This window comes from Oryzias latipes, chromosome 22 (genome assembly GCF_002234675.1).
Source record: "Oryzias latipes chromosome 22, ASM223467v1".
In the NCBI taxonomy this organism is placed as follows: Eukaryota; Metazoa; Chordata; class Actinopteri; order Beloniformes; family Adrianichthyidae; genus Oryzias; species Oryzias latipes.
The window spans coordinates 4,272,599-4,283,049 of record NC_019880.2 but is presented as its reverse complement, the minus strand read 5'-3'; the positions used below and the strand labels follow the sequence as shown (position 1 = coordinate 4,283,049).

The 10,451-nt window shown below is 37.9% G+C and overlaps 1 long non-coding RNA gene across 1 annotated transcript; it reads left to right on the top strand.

Annotated features, from left to right (window-relative positions):
• Window positions 1–4,924: 4,924 nt before the first annotated feature.
• On the top strand, window positions 4,925–8,965 carry LOC105356891. The gene is made up of 3 exons (XR_910943.3): window positions 4,925–6,199; window positions 6,352–6,469; window positions 8,841–8,965. It is a non-coding gene; the product is annotated as an uncharacterized LOC105356891 (long non-coding RNA).
• The last annotated feature ends 1,486 nt before the right edge of the window (window positions 8,966–10,451 follow it).

Below are 10,451 nucleotides of genomic sequence, written 5' to 3'. Positions count from 1 at the left end.
TGCAAGTTTTTGTTTCTCTTCATCAAAGCGAAGGTTTCGAACCAACGTGCGTTTGTGCCATGCCCACCTTTTTACCAAAACTCATGACGTACTGATTTGTTCTGCCTAAAAAAGTCATTTTTTTTGTCCATCGGGTTGAACACATGTGAGTTAATTAACTGATTTTTATCTGGCAGGCTGATGCGCCATAAAAAAAAAAAAACGTTTTGTTAAGTTTGAATATATTTAAAGGATCTAACAGGACGTCTGCTGTGACACCTTCCTAAAGTTCCAGAACAGTAAATACTTAATAGTCAAACTAAAACAAAAAAATCATTTAGACTTTTTTGATTTTTATTTATTTTTTATATTAGAAGTTACAATTTTGAAGTTTTGAGTTTTTTTTTTTTTTTGGTAGTTTTCCCACTTGAGACTTTTCACTGGTCTGAATCCTTTGTCAGCGATTATAGAGCCACTTCATCTCCTTTTGAGATTTTTAAAAGTTTTTGTATTTTTCATCTGTCATAGCTTTGGTGTGCATTCTTTTAGGGGTGTGGCCTATAATCCTTAAACATCCCCCATAATAAAATGATTGACAGGTTATTTGGGACTTTTTTTGTTTAATACTGGAAAGTGTTTCTCCATCTGTGTCTGAACAGAATAAATGCATGAATGAACATCCTGCAGTCGTTGACCTCGTGAACATGCTCTTCATCAAAGTGCACCACGGCTTCCCGTCATCTCTGAGGCTCGTCAGCAGCACCCCGTGTTATTGGCTGGGAGCGAGCGGCGTGCACACTGTACGCCACGGCAGCTTTATGACCCCCCCCGAGGAGCAGCCTGCAGGCCTGCCTGGAGCAGGTCCTCCTGGATCGGTTTTCACTGGAGCCACTTTGCTCCCAGCCAAAGTGGGACTGAACCTGCTGGTGGGGAAGCTGGTCACAGCAAAAACTGATGCCTGGCGTCGCGTTTACCTGCAGGAAGTGCAAATCCCAGGTCAGCGCTTTTCATCCAGATGAGCTCGGCAGGCGTGGAGTTGGTACAGCTTCGCTGCTGGACAGTTTTAATGCAACAAACCTGTGTATTAGTTTGGAAAAGATATCAAATGAAAACGTCCTGACAAATATTTCACCTCGGTAGTTTTTCAAATGAACGGAAATTTATTTTTTCCAACAACGTCCTCAGGTTTCTGTTGGAAAACGGACCCAACTTTTTTGACGATGGATGGTTTCAAACAACTTTCCCAGTTTTAAATAAAAAGTTCACCAAAATATAAAGAATAACTATGCAAAAAGCCTTTGGATTTCCTGTTTGGAAAGTTTTTTTCTTAATAAATACAGTTCTTTAATATGACATTTAAATGATCCCATTTCTAAAATGTATTTTCTGAAGTTTATTTTAATATTCCTCATTTTAAACCATGCCAAAGAAAAATAAGATTTTAACACAAATGTTAAAAATGGAGTGAAAAGGATTTTAATCCTACAGCAGATTTCTACTTTACAATATCAACGCTTCTTGTAATCAATCCACAGTAAATCTGTGACTTAATTTGTTTAAAATAAAATGCTGGTGATTTTGGTATTTTATAATTTAAGAGAAAATATTTGCTCTTTTTAAGGGAATTTTTAGGCTGTTTTTTTTTTTTTTTTGCTAAAACAAAAGGATGAAACAAGCATCAAATCTCACAAAAAGAATAAAATGTTTGATTTATTTAGTGTGAATATATTTTGTAATGCACAATTTTTTAAGCCGTGGTCAATATTGAGTCCAGCTGCTTCTCTTCAAGCAAATATTTGATATTTATATGAAGATTGTCAAATTTTGTTTTGGCTTTTTTACATTACATGTCTGTTTATTCATTTAGTGTTTATTGCATTTATCTTTTTTAAGTGCTTTTTAAAGATGCTTAAATACTACATTAGTTCTAAAATGTATAATGAAGCCGCTTTTGCATCAATCTGAATTTTTAAACTGCTGTTTAGTCTCTCAAAATAAAGGTGAGGGTAATATATATTTGAAAATACTAGAGGCTTTTAAAACTATTTAGCTTTAAGTACCTTCTTTTTTTATTGCCTTACATATTCTTTTGGACATTTAGAATGTCCTCTTTTTTTTACATTCTAACATTTTCTCTCACTTGAACATTTCCTGATAGGATATTTTGGTTGTCTGAATTCTTAGCTGCATTTTTGTTTTTTAACATTAATTTGACTTTTTTTATTCTTCATGTTTTTTGTTCATTTACTTACTCATCAGCCCTCTCCATTTAACTCTGAACACTGTTTTCAGTTTTTTTTAAATTCTCCATAACTTTCTGCACAACATTAAGGAAACTCTAAGAAAACCAACAGAGAAAATCCTGCAGTTTTGCTTAAATTTGGCCTCATTAGAAATGTGTGTGGAGCTTTCCAGGAATCAATGTGAGCAACCAAAATCTAATATCCTGGTTAACCTTCAGATGGCTTCCCTGCAACCACAGAATAACATTCTTGTAATGGAATTAGCTGGAACTTTCTGGGATTTTCAGCTGGATGACGGAACGTTGCTGAGCGTCTCGGAGAGGAAAGGCAGAGATTAAACGCATAGAAGCAGAGCAGGGTGAGCATGTGATGAATGGATGTGGACTGTAAACTGAGAGCAAACCCTGTGGAGCTGCTGCTGGCGGGTCAGTGTGTGTGTGTGTATGTGTGTGTGTGTGTGTGTGTGGGGGGGGGGGGGGGGGGGGTACTGCGTGGGTCTTAATAGTGACTTATTACCTGTGCTGATGAAGTGCAGACTGTGTCAGTTGAGCCATTCATTCTGTGTTCTGACAATAAAAAAGGCCACAAATGAATACATGGATAGATGGAGGTTGGTTTGTTTTTTTGTTTTTTTTCTGTGGGTGGGGGCAGATTGTTCCTACTCCAACATTAGGAGCATGTCGGGTCTGCTTTGCTTCTGGGTTTCCTTCTTCTGGAGATGATCTAGAAAAGAAGGCGTCTCAGACGTGACTTATTGATTATTCGGATTTCTCCGATTATATTATTTTTGTTTCTGCAGAGAAAAGCAGCAGCATATTAGACCCAAGCCGTCCCCCCTCCCGAATCCCGGGACCGCGTTCTCTCAACCAGGAGAAGGCCGGATAATTAGCTTGGTGTGGACTCTCCATGAGGCCGCAGTGTTGATTTGTGCTCCCCACATCCGAGTCCCTCCTCCGTCCTTCCAGCCCCGTCCATCTTCCTCTCTGTGTGATGAGACGCAAATATTGAAATGAGGTTTGGGGGCATGGAGGCTCGGGAGGCGGCGTGCTGACAGTGGGAGAGATGCTTTGTAATTAGAAATATCATTTCAGCTCCTGCTCGGCCTATTTGTGTTGAGAGTTACCTCGTCTGCGCAGGTAAATTGCTCCCTGTACTCCTGCGATGATGGTAATGAGCGGTGGTTAGGCTCGACACCACATCTCTTTGATTTAACCTAAATGAGAAATATGCCATCAGAGGTGGTGGGGGCCATTTTAAATATGATATGAGCTTGGCTGACCTGGAGGGGGTGAATCACAGTGTGGAGGGATGGTATTAGGTTGGCTGATGGGAACACATTCACCACCGTGACGTGTGTTTGTGCGTGTTATGGCTCGTCAAGTTAACTAGGAAAATGAATAACCTTATTTTGGAGATAATAACAGCATATGAACCTGGGTGTTATCGCCGGCTGTCGCCGCGCTTCACTTACTGCATTACTAATAATTTTCCACTTCTTTCAAACACAAATGTGATCGCCTTCCAAAGGAAGACTTAAAAAAAAGAAGGCCTGATTGCCTCAATATTTTCAAAATAATCTTTTTTTTTCCCCCTACAGCTTTCCCCCCACCTTCTTAGGTGTAAACTCTTGACTTAAAAACAAATTCAGATTAATTTATGCCAAATTGATTGTCACAATATTATAGCTCAAGTCTGCACTTCTCAATATTTCTGAGACAATTCTGACGCCTCTTTCCTACATCATCTCAGGTTTGCAACCCGTATAACTCGCCAGATAGCCTATGAGCAAAATTATGGTAAAAGGTTCAATCTAGTGATTGGTTTATTATTAGAATGAGCTTAAAACACATCTGCTGCACAACAGTGTTTAGTTGCTGTTTCAGAGGTAAAGTTGTAATTGCATTTACATGAATACTAAAGGATGAATATTGATGTATATTAAAAACAACGATTTAACACCAAAGTCTGATTTATAATTGATAGTAAGAAAAAGATAACAGTGCATCATATTTATAGAAAGTCTTATGTAACTCTAGCGAGCAGTTTTGCTGCAGCAGGGGGATCTTATTTGACATTGGGTGTATTTTATTTTGAAAGGAACTGCTTATGTATAGAAAAACACAACACTGTTATAATTCAATTATTGCTATGTTTAAAAGCTACATGTTAGAAAGAAATGGAAAAACATGAATTAAGTGAATTTTTGGGGGCACTTTGCAAACTCTTGATGGGTTTGGACCCAATGGATCCTCTGGCGTTCAAGATTGCAGACCCCCGATCTAATGGATAAGGAACTTGTGAGTGTTGGAAAACTCTTTCAGTCTGTTTCTCAGTACAGCATGTGTTCAAGAACCCTAAAATGTGTGTTCAGGAAACGTTTCTTGTTCATCTCTAAAAACATTTCATGAATGTCTGGAAAGGTAAACCCAAAACCTCTAGAATAAAAGTATTTTACCATCCCATTCAAAAAAGAATCTATTGAAAGACTTGATTCATCTCTCTAAATTGATCATTTCATTCTCTTATGTCTTAAAGTCCCACTTTGATCATCTTATGATCTATTTTCAAAGCGTTAATGACGACGATGATGCAGTTTTTAGCCTAAATAAAAAAAAAAACCTGTCTCTTTTTCCTAGGACATAGTTTCTGCAGAGCGGCAGGAGTTTATCAGAAATTCTCCTCAGAGTTGTGGGCGGGACTGTTGGCGCCGAAGTTAGGCTCCCGCTTTTTCCCATGATCCCTTTGTTTACTCTCTTTCCTGCTGGCTTACGACCCCTCACACCCCCCACCTAACATTAGTGGTGCAGCAACAATGGCGAGCAATATCGGAGCGATCCAACCGTACAGTTTAGAGCCAGACGCCATCTCAGTACATGGACCTAGTCGTCGACAAGCAGATGTTTACCGTAGTAACTTGCACGTCACACATACAAGCTTTTTTTCATCTGCTCTTGATTCACAACGTTTTTAATGAAGAAACTCTCAGAAATGCAGTTTCTCAACTTTCTTCCTATCATGAGAAAAATGCTACAAGAACATGCTAAAAACATGATCTTCATCAGAGTGAGCCTTTAAAGTACGTCCAAATTAAAATGTCATTTTTTCAGTAGAACCCCTTCAGAATCTCAACATTTTCAGGATTTGCTGAGACATAATTATAAATCGAACACAGACTTTAAATTTGGTTCAGGTACCTCTGGAACATCTCCTGACATTTCTGGAACATCTCGATCACATCATAGCTTCATTTCTTTTTCGTTTCAACTACAGTACTTGAATGCCTGCTGGACATTGGCTCCACAACTGAAGAAGGTCCTGGTGGATTTCCTGAACACCTCTGGAACTTCTCAGGTCGACCGTAAACATTTTAGCTGTTTTTGAGTCAGTTTGGGGGTTCTGTTGAGATGTGTGGGTCAATGCCGCAGACTGCAGTTGTTGTGCAGAACTTACATATTGAAGATGAAGACGTTTGATTCCTGTTGAGGATCTGTGAGCTGCTGCTTTACCTCCACAAGCAGCTTTCTCTCCCGTACAGCTCTGGCTTTGGTGCGAGACGTCTGTGAAGGAACCTTTCCACTCCGTTATCCTGTGATTATCAATCATTAGTAACTGGAAACCAAAACACAAACTTGATTGTGCTCGGCGCTCTGAAGGAAGAGCACGCTCACAGCAGACGTGCGCTATTATGTGGAATGATTGTTGTGCGGTCGACAACGGACCGCGGAGGCCGCTCTGGACCCGTCACTGATCAGGTCGAGCTCGTCTGGGTATCCGTTTACTCTGAAATCATGAGGCAGCTGCGTGTGCATCCACTCCCAGCACAGCTGCCTTTCAAGTGTGCTCAGAACATGTTATCAGCATTTGAAGACGTCACATTAATTTTCCAGAAGCGGTCGCAGAGCCGAGGCTGTGGGTGGTGGACGGCTCTGATTACACGCCGAAGCTGTCATCACGCAAATCAAGATTTGACCCAAAAGGTAATTCATTGTCAGACTGTTGATACATTTCATGTACAAGCCTGCTGTGAAGAGACAGAATGCCCTCATTAGAAAATAATTCATACCTCACACCCATTTTTTTGTTCTCCAGAAAGACAAGATCACTGAAACCGTTTATCTTCTGGTTTCAGATCAGCTGAAGGAAGCCAAATGTAAGCCTGATAAAAGCCGCCAAACCAAATGAGTTACGGTCATTGTCCTCTGTGTCAGTCAAAGGTCATGGAAACTATTTGCCACTTTAGAAATTCTGTAAGTATGTCATGTTTTGTCAGTTCTTTTAATCAAATTTTAACCATCAACTGCCAAATCAGAGATGCCAACAGTTCTGTTGAGGTGATTCAAATGTCACGTTTTCAGTCTGGGTCATGTTGACCAAACCTGAATCCACAGGAAACAAAGAGGAAAGTATCAGAATAAAACTACTGGCTTGAAAAAAAAAACAACTAACATTTGCTCTTCTGAGCTCATCTACATCTATTACTCCCCTTTCTTAGTATGACTAACTGAAGGTCTCCTCAGTCTATGGTAAATTCTACTTCATGAGAATATATGATGCCACATATCAACAGTTTTGCAGTTTTTTATGTGTTTCATACTTCTTTGTTTTGTAAAATTGGGATCTAAAGTTGAGTGAAAAAATCAGTTCTCGTAAAACCATCGCAACAATTTTATGAACCAAGCTTGACCACATCCAGGTGGCGAATTTTCAAAGTGAAACACATATTTGCAGGAAAGCTTTGGTTTTTCAGAATACGGCACGTTTGTCTTTCAATTTTCGTTTTTCGCACTGATAAAATAAAAGACAAATATCATAAACAGAAGCCTAAAGACTGACGAAAAATATTCAAACCTTGAAAAGGGCTTTGGATGAAGATGAACTACTTATTGAGTCCAAGCCCCCCTTTTTCGAATTCAATCCAAACCTAAATTTATATATTTATTTTTTACATAATTAAAAGAACTAAACACTGAAAGGTAATTGTTTTTTTTCTTTCAATTTTTAACATGATTTGAATATCCAAATTGTAATAATATTCATTTATTTGACACTGAGTTAGTCCGCTCTGTAGATAGAGAGGATGATTTGGGGACTTTTTCTAAATTTTTAAACAACAACAACAACAACAAACATATTTTGCTGTTGTTTTACATGTGTTTCCTTCCCCCACACTTCAACACAATAGATCATTTATGGAAGGATGAAGGAACAATATTAAGTGTAAAATGATGACTGATAAAAAAAAATTGATTTAGGTATTTTAGAATGTCTGCAATTTATATTTCTTCTAACTCGATTTTTATCACACCAAAAAAATATATTTTTAAAGACTTTTTTCATCATCAATCATAATTGTCTAACTATTGTCAGTTGTTCTATTTCCAAATACTATATGCTTATTATTTGTAATTTTATGTTAATTAATCAGATCAAACCAACTCCTACATCTAGTAAGTTCACTTTCAAGTGCATCCAAAAAACTCTTCCAAAGCACTTCCACACTAGTAAAGAATGGTGTCATCTGCAAACAAAATGGTTTTCATCAGACTAGCCCCTTAGCAAATATTATTGATGTAAAATTGTGATGTACGCACATTTGTGTTTCAATTATTGTACCAAGTCAAAAACGTTTTCATCCACTTCAGCTGTGCCGTCACACAAAGAAACATGTAATCATTTAAAGATTTATTCACCAATCAATCTACTATTTTCTTTGTTTGAAAGAATTTTCACCAAATATGTCAAGCCAAAAATCACAAATGTTACGTTTAACTGCTCAGCTGAAAGCATAAAAAACAAGGAGAATTTCTCCAAAAAGCTCAACTCAAAAATGTCAGTCTCCATCTATGACATGTTTAAATTTGATGTGCGGTTTCTTCAACTTCTCCAAACTGTTCTCATCACTATATTTCGTTAAAACTACTTAGTGCAAAACAACTTTTTAAACTTCTCAAAAGCAGTTTTGAAGCGTGCATGTGTGTAATCCCATTGCTTGGAAAAATTCTATAAAATATAAATTTTGCTTAAATATTTATATTTAAACAATATGTATATCATTTTTGACTAAACGCTATTTTTTTCAAACTTTTATCGAAAGTTTTTGTGCTTGTTTGAGGCTCAAAATGTTGAATGTTTTGAATCTTTTATTTTTTTATGTTTTGAATTTTACATATTTGTGTTTGTACAACAGATTTCTTTGATTCGTTTTTTTTTTGGACATTAATTGACTAGAAACCTTTCAAAATAGTTAATGGTATGGCTCTTTTTTTTAAGTTATTTTTTTACACCATGCATGCTCCACATTGACACCCCTCTAAAGTGAAGAAGACTGGTGAGCTGTGACACGGAGAAGCCTGGCGGTGTTGGCTGTGAGCCGCCCGGCCGGCTCACATGAACTTATCTGTCCAGACGTTCCAGCGTCATGGATACGAGCAGAGAATCTGCTGCGGTTGTGTTGTGATTGCTAACACTCTGCAGCTGTGACCATGAAATCAGGACTTAGTGCAATTACCCACTCAGAAGCAGAGCTTTAATGCCCAAATCTTTGACCAAATACCAGAGGATCAATTGCTACTTGATGGTAATCTGATGTGCAAAACTGTCTTGTATTTTTCTCCTCAGTATTTTTGGATGGAAGCGATATTCCATGTAGATCTTCTGTTTGTGAACCAAAGAGAAAAGCTGCTGCGGTGAAATTCCCTCCATTCCTGCCTAGAATGACACACGCACGTCTGAAAACAAAACCAAGACGGTGAGTATGACATTACACTATTATTAGGAAATTTGTCTCCTTTGTGTGCACGTTAAGCGTCTCCTCATCATTTCAACTCCTAAAAAAAACGTTACATTTAGTTCACATTTGAAGTTGTAAAATTCAATTTTTGTTCCACTTTTTTACATTATTCAGGGCATTTATTTTCTTTGGCAAACTGAGTTGTTTGGTAAAGCAAACTTTTTTTGAATGCAGAAGCTGTCAATTAAAAAAAAAAAAATCAAACAAAAAAATCTGAAAGACACGAATTGACCAAAATCAGATTGTTAAAGAAACAATAAATGCATAAAAAAAACACGCACTAAACACTGTAGTATTTTACTTTTATTTTGTAGTATTTTTCTGTTTGTTTATAGAAATTTGAATGTAACTCTGGGGCAGGGTGTACTCTGCATTTACCCAACATGCTCCAGCAACCCTGTGACCCTGAAGGGTATTAAGGATTTGGAAGATCGATGGATGGATGAGTTAGAACCACACAAGACTAACTAGACTAAGTTTACCAATACGATTTGAGTTTATAACCAAACCTATCTCTGAATGTTTTTAATAAATCTATCATCCAAACTGGTTGAATCCCTTTTAGGGTCACAGGGATGCTTGATCCAACCCAGCTCCTATTGGGCGATGGCGGGGTACACCCTGAACAGGTCGCCAGTCTGTTGCAGGGGCTTTTAGTATAAATCGACTATTCCACTCTCAGTGCTATGTATCCTAGTTCACTTAATTTGAATACATTGTTTCCTTGCTAAGTTGTGGATCGCCTTTTGTGATCTTGCTATTGACTGAGTCCAGTCTCATAAACAGCCAATGGTGTCAGGTTAATGTTCAAAGGTGTCAATCTTTCTAAATGACATTTTTTTTTTTTTGTCTGAACAACCCAAATCTAAAACGGATTTCTCTGAAAGGCTTTTCCAATCTGTACCCTTCCAAATATAATTTATTTTTAAGTGGAGGTGTGGTCACTGTGTAAACATTAGTTACTAAAGAAATGTGGAAATTAAACTTTGAGGTAATAAAACACCAAGCAGCACAACTATTTATGAAGCAAAGATATTTCATGGTTGTTGGGACCTCTCACCTTCTGGACACTTTTTGGAATAAAAAAAATGACCACACCAAAATGATCTACACGAGCATTGCTATGGATAAACTGGATAAATCTAGGTTTGCATTGTTTGTGAGCTCAGCTTATTGTTTCGCTGTGAACATGTTTTTAAAAAATAGTTTTTTTCAACAAAAGTTAAGAGTAAAAAGTGGGCCCACAGAGACCTGCTTGCGTCCTGCTGCTCCGTCAGCATCTCCTTCCTAAACTCTGTTATTTTGGGTTTAAATAGAGTTCAAAGCACATCCCCGTTTTTAAGCTCCAATGCCATCATAATCCCTCTGGGGCATCTTGCATGAGAAGAATGGGCTGGCCCCCACCACCGGTGTTTGGTCTGCCCACACTTTGGATTTCT